Below are 6,937 nucleotides of genomic sequence, written 5' to 3'. Positions count from 1 at the left end.
CCCTACTATTGCGATTGGAAAGTCTCAAGTGTGATGCATCTCTCTGTCACCTCACTATTTGTTAAATGTCAGATATTAGCTTCTGGAAACTGCTCTGTTTGTGCCGTCTGTATTTCGTGTTTGCATCCTAGCGTGTGTGCGTGTGTGTGTGCTTGCAATTGTGTGTGTGTGTGTGTGTGTGTGTGTGTGTGTGTGTGTGTGTGTTTGTCTGTGTGTGTCCGTGTGTGTGTGGGCAGAGAGGCTGTTTGATGTGAGTCAGATCCAGACCCAGGCTGGTTTCTCTCACATGTGTGTGGGACGTATCCAGATGGCTCTGCAGGACTGCATAAATGTCACTCTGATAATGAGACAACAAGGCCCGTTGAAGTACAGGTAGCATTGCTGAGTGGAGCACACTTTTACGCAGAAACAGAGAGAGAGAGGGAGGACAAGCTGACAGAATAACAACAATACGGAGTGAGGGATTGCACTGAATTCAAGACAGCAAATTTTGCCTCTAGGAAATACAATGAGAACACAATGAACACGTGTGTCTTAGTAAATTAGAAGTTTATGGAAGAGTTTTTATTTTTTGTATTTTTATTCAACTCAAAAACATGCATATTACATAGTTTCATTGTACAAAGGGTGATACACTTTTAAGCTTTCATTTCTGTTAGTTTGTTAGATGTTTATGGCTTAGAACAGATGAAACAAATTGTTTTGGCCTACATGTTTAATGGGAAAGAGTTTACCTGACAGTATTTGACACCCTCTCCAAGCAGGGTAAGACTCAAAACATTGTTGATAAGCAATCTGGCTGTCTATACAGCACTTTATTCAAGCATGATAATGTAAAGCCTAGTAGATGGGGTAAAAAGTATGGTAGCAAAAGGCATGTAGGTAACAGAAAGAGGGACATGGATCTTTAAGGCCACAAGTTGTAAGAGGAAGGGCTCTGACTGTTGTCTTTGCTAATGCACCAACCCTTCTTGGAGTGTGTGGATGGTGAACTACAAGAAATTCAATCTGTGGATTCTGTGGTGCTTTGATGCCCGCATATGGGCAACAGTGGTGGTACTTGGAGGAGCGTGATTGACAGGAAACGCTTCCCCGATTTGAATACGACTTGTTTTGTTATTTGACTTGTATGCTGGCCATTGGATGTTCATAAAAAGTACAATGTTTGAGCAAAATGTGATTCATTAGTGTACTTGATACCAGGTCAGTGCCAATGAATGGTTTTGCAACCATACTGTGAGATCTGTGTGGTTATGTCTTGGACACCTGGGCAAAGAGATGGGAAGAGACGTCACCTGACCACCACTTTTTTATCTGGCAACAGGGGATTGCTGGATAGACTTAATAAACCCAAATGAGCGATGACAGTAAACAGAGAACATCTGTCAGAGGACCTTATCCCTGATATCTTCAGCGCACACCTCCAGAAACCTCTCTCCCTTCAAGTTCTTCCTTATGAATTTAGGACATAGAATCAGACTAGATCCTGTTCAATACCTCCGCCACATATGTTGCTTCTAGGAGGTGTTGCCTGGACGTCATTGGTGTCCTTGGAGGCTATACGGTGGCAACCAGAGGACCTGACACACCAGCAATGTTAGAAGCTGTAAAGCCCGAACCAAGTTTATGACCATAGCATTGGTCACTGATGCTGAAGGCCAAAGATGCTGAAGCTTTGGACAAGCTCCATTAATTTACATGGCTGTCAAATATGACACTGGAATAACAACTGTAGTGTGGCTATCTGAGCAGGTGGAGAAGTTTCTTTGGAGGGCCAAAGAATGTTTCACTACAGCATCCCTAGAAAAGCATGCTGTGGGATGGGAGTTCCAACTGAACGTTGAATCACAGATTAAGGAGAAGCAGTGAAGCTTTTCTCAGCTTGAATTTGTGCTTAAAGAACTGCTGCACACAGTCATTCCTGCATTTTGAGTTTTAAGTCACTCCTGAACAAGAGAATCGAAAGTGTCTTACCTGAACTAAGGAGAAAAAGGACCGAAGAGAAAGAAATGTATGCAAAGAGATTTACAACTAAATATTAAACGTATTCACTGTAAAGTAGATCACGATTATTTTTTTGTATTAAAACCATAACTGTCTTGGTCATATGCATTATTTGAATTTCCTGAGCAGCTGGACTTGTCATTTTTAGCATCTGTAAGCATTAGTCAAATAAAAAGTAGTAAATACTTAAACTACATTGCTCTGTGTGTAATGCATCTATGCACTATACAGCAATATGCAATTTTTTTTTTTTTATTATATTCTAATTAATTGAGGTGCACCTGTAAACCTACAGATTGATCCCACATTCATGGACCATGTCAGGTTTATTTATTGTCTTCATTAAGAGTTTTTATCCACCACAGAAAGCAAAGTCACTGCCCCAACATAAAAATCACTTTTTCCTTACCTCCATCGTTGTACTGTTCTTGGGGGTCACCGTAGGTCACCGCACAGTTGCTATGGGAACAGGAAACAAGAAGGAAAATTCTCCCGAGCCCTGAACAGTGACACCTTGTGCCGTTGCCGTCAGACTCGGTTGAGTTGCACATCAAGTGTGAAAGCAGGAGTGAGAAGTTGTTGTTTATTTAATTTTCTTACGAGTCACAAGCATGGCCCATCAACCCCGCTTTTTCTTTCACACTTTCCCTTTATTTCTCTCTCTCTCTCTCTCTCTTCCAATCTTGCATACAAAACCTATTTTCTCATGCACCCTCGTGGACATTTGCTCACACATATTTTCATTGTCTGCATCACCCCGCCCAGCCGTTTTCTCGCATACATATTCCTGTTACTTAGAACCGGCAGGCCCAGGTGCAGCCTTGTCTTTGTGCGTAAGTGCGACAGTATTTGTTATTCCTGTTCTCCAACTGCTGTGACCTAAAGTAACTATTGCACTCTCACAGTCAACCCCGCAGCAGCTCAGTCGGCCTCGTAAGATTACTGCACCTGTTTGTCTGGCGCACGCACACACACGAGCAGTCTATTTTACATGATCACAAGCAGTTGCAAACACTGATCCGCCAACTCCATCGTAATCCAAGGCTCGTGTGTGTTTGTGTGTCTGTGTGGAGCGGATGGTGTTGCTACTGTTTCAAACACTGTCTGATGCTGGCAGCAAGTTTCATCTACGGTGATCTGTTATAGTGACAGTGCAGCATGTATTTTTAGCCAAGGAGAACGGACAAATAATGAAGCTGAAGAGGCTGAGAGAGACAACAGGGGAGGAGTAAAATATGAGGGTAAACCAAAACCACCTGGATGTTGCTGACTTGCTGCTCCTGTTTATAGAGCGCAGAGTATACAACATTTTCATAGCCACCCGTATCTCGTGTGCTGCATATTTAAGCATGCGCTAGTATACAATGCCTTGCAACAGCATTCACGGTCCATGAATTTTTACTTTTTTATGTTACAAGCACAAACAGCAATATATTTTGTTGTAATTGTGTTTGCTAAATTAACTGGTACGACAGAACTTCAGTCTATCATATTCCTTCCACCTAAAACCTGAAGTTGGGGAAATGTAATAGATTGGTTTCAAAATGTTTTTACAGCCAAAATCTGAAAAGTGTGGTGTGCTTTTTGTAATCAATTCCACTTTAGTCTGATTATCTAAAAAAAAAAAAAAAAACGCAGGCAATTACTTTCAGATTGATTAGTAAATCAGGTGACATTATCAGCTGGAAATAATTTGATCTGAATAATTACAGATTAACCTCTGAAAGCCTCAGAGGTTTGAAAGGGAAACTTGGTGAAATAGCATGATGTCCACAAAGCATATTCATGTGTTTAAATTACCTACTAGTTCAAGTCCAGACCTAAATCCAACCAAGAGCTATAGGTCTGGCTCCTCTTACACTTTAGCAAGACTTGCAAATTGATATTCACAGATGCTCTCTATCGAGCTTGACTGAACTTCAGTTTTTTCAAAGAATTGGAAATATTTCGCAAGATACCCAAAGCTGGTAGAAACATCTCCCAGTAAACCTGCAGCTGTGATTGCAATGAAAAGTTTCATCAGTTTTTTTCTAAGAGGACCGCTGATATGTTAGCTGTAGTTGTCTTGTCCATTTAAAGGAAAGGCATTGTTTGCCAAACCTGAAGTCCCGGAGAGACTCCTGTGTTCTCACCTGAGTGAGCAAGCAAGCACATTTCAGAGCCCACAACAGTTTGCTTATCACCATGGAGTTGGAGTCGGGCCATCATAAGCCTGCTTCAACAAATCACTGGTCATCTGGACACAACAAGCAGCGCTGTGAGGATTCTCCTATTCTTTGATTTCTCCAGAGTGTTTAACATAATTCACCCCAATTAACCCTGTCTGGAACTCCAAAAGATACAAGTGGAGCCCTCCATAACCAGCTGGATCAATGACTCCCTGGCAAACATACCACTGTCTGTGAATCTGAATGATTGCGTGGCCGGCCAAGTGGTCAGCAACACTTAAGTACAAATCATGACATTTGCAGAAAAATACTGATTCTTCAGTTGTGTATATATAATGAACAAGAAGCTGAGAGCAGAGGGTAGGTGGGCCCTTTTATGGAATAGTGTAGGAACATTCATCTCATTTTGTATTTGAATAAAACAAAGATCGTTGTAGATTTGGGGAGAAACAAAATTTCTTCAAAGAGTATTTACAACATGGGAGAATAAGTGGACTCGATGGAGTCCAAACACCTCAGTGTTAATCTAGACAACAAACTGGATTGGAGACGCGTTGGGGAAATTGTCTACAAGAAGAGGCAAAGGAGAATGCACTTCTTGAAGAAGCTTATGTTTGAAGCAAGATGCCGCATGCCTTTTATAAATCTGTGTTAGAGAGTGCAATCTCTTCTGCAGTCGGCGCTGGGGAAAGAAGCATCTGAGCCACTGACTTAAAAAAGCTGAACAAGCTAATAAAAAAGGCTTGCTCTGTTATGTGGACTGCTCTGAAGCCCCCAGAGATGCTTGTAAAAAGAAAGATGCTTCAGAAAATGAAGAACATCATGGACAGCCCTGAACATTGTTTCTGTGAGATTGTAGCATAACAACAGAGTGTCGTTGATCAGAGGCTTCTTCAGATCCTCTTTTATGCAGAGAACTTCAGGACATTCCTCCTTGCCATCAATATCTATAATGATACAAGCATCTTATCTAGCTTTTAGAATAATAAAGTGTTTTTTAGTTGATTTGAATTTCTGATCATGGTTGGAGATCTGTTGTCAGTTAAAGTATTAGGTGTGCTCTCCACAAACCTGTCCTTTACGGATAGGATTCATAAGAAATACATTGTTAAAGAAATTTAAGAGGTCCCACTTGGAGTTTACCCCAAGTTTGGGACCCAGAAAACCTGTGAAAGAAGGTGCTCTGGCAGAAAACACCCATAAGACACAATCCAGACCACGAAAAAACAAATAAAAAGAAAACATTTTGGTGGCAGCATCATACTATTAGAACAGCTGTTAATGCACATGCAGTCCACAGATTTTGGCCTTGGAGGAAAAAGGACTAAATTGCTAAATTGTTGAAGGAAAGCTAAGACGTTAACCTGTCCAGCCAGATTGATAATGTGTAGCACTCTACTTTCTGCACATTATCAAGCTGGGACTACTCTCACTGAATCCGTTTGGGGAATTGATTGGGTGAAGCGACTCCTAGTGCCCGCCTACCAAAGGTTAGTTTTAGCCAATCACGGTATCAAATCAAAATGTAAGCAGCAGACTTCATGAGAAACTACAAGAAGGTAAGCTAGTCAAAGCATGTCTTGCTGTTGTTCTATCAAAGATGATATTGTGGATTTTGACAAAACAGATGTGATAGCAGCAGCTACACGGACGTCCTCCTGCGCTGCCATGTTTGTGTTGGTGCAGCTGTGGGCTCAGCAGCTCTTGCTTTCGTCGCACCAGTATGTCCCGCCTTGAACCACAATACTGCAGCATGATTGGCCCAAACCATTTTTGGTACGGACGGACACAAACGGTTGAAGCCGGAGCGGTACAAGATGGATTCTCATGTGTCTGTGAACTCTCAAACTTTACTTGTTTAGCAAAACTCGCTAATAAAACATCCATAACTTGTTGTGACTCTACAGTTTTGGGATCATGAGCGGTGCCCCTTGAGCGCCCCCTGCCTAGAGGCCAAGGAACTGCCAGCCTCACCTACGACCCGTTCTTTGCTGGTTATGATCGCCCAGCAGCACGAAAACATGTTACCTGCACACAGTTTGATGACCAAAACATTACACAATTCGTAATCCATATACATTAAATTGTGGAAAATCAGTTCATTACTGTTTGAACAATTGAATTTATGATTTAGAGACAGGAAGATGCATTCACAGAATGGAGGCCAGCGCAGTTAACATGGGATTGCGCAATCTCAGGGGAGGCCAAGCTCGCTGCGGCCTCACCGGCTTCACTATCAAGCGCCACCGAGGATTTACATGGAAAATAGCGAAATGTCTACGATTTTGAAAAGAATATGATAAAAAATTTGGAAATTAGATAAAAAAATGACTTATTACAAATGACTGAGTGAATTAAAATTTATATCATATTTTCTTTCTTTCCATGATGACAACTGAGGCCTGGCCTCACTTGCCTCCCCTGACTGCACATCACTGAGAATTCATCTTGCAGACAAGGTTACCAAGAAGTCCCCTCTGCAGTGTTCCGCAAAGCACGTTTTGAACACAGCAAACATGTGGATGACGGTGCTCTGGTCATATGAGATTTAAAGTAATTTTTTTCTGGCTACATGGAAAACACAAGGTGTCGATAAAACTAACACTAATGAACTCTACACCTACACTGTGTTGTGTGCTGTGGTAATGCTTTTATTCACCAGGACATGGAAACTGGTCATATGTAATAGGAGGATGAATGATAGGAGGATGAATGTCCTAAAACTAAATCCAACCGAAAATGTGTGGAAACACTTGAAGATCACT

This window comes from Fundulus heteroclitus, chromosome 1 (genome assembly GCF_011125445.2).
Source record: "Fundulus heteroclitus isolate FHET01 chromosome 1, MU-UCD_Fhet_4.1, whole genome shotgun sequence".
Taxonomy (NCBI): domain Eukaryota; kingdom Metazoa; phylum Chordata; class Actinopteri; order Cyprinodontiformes; family Fundulidae; genus Fundulus; species Fundulus heteroclitus.
This window is presented reverse-complemented; position numbering follows the sequence as displayed.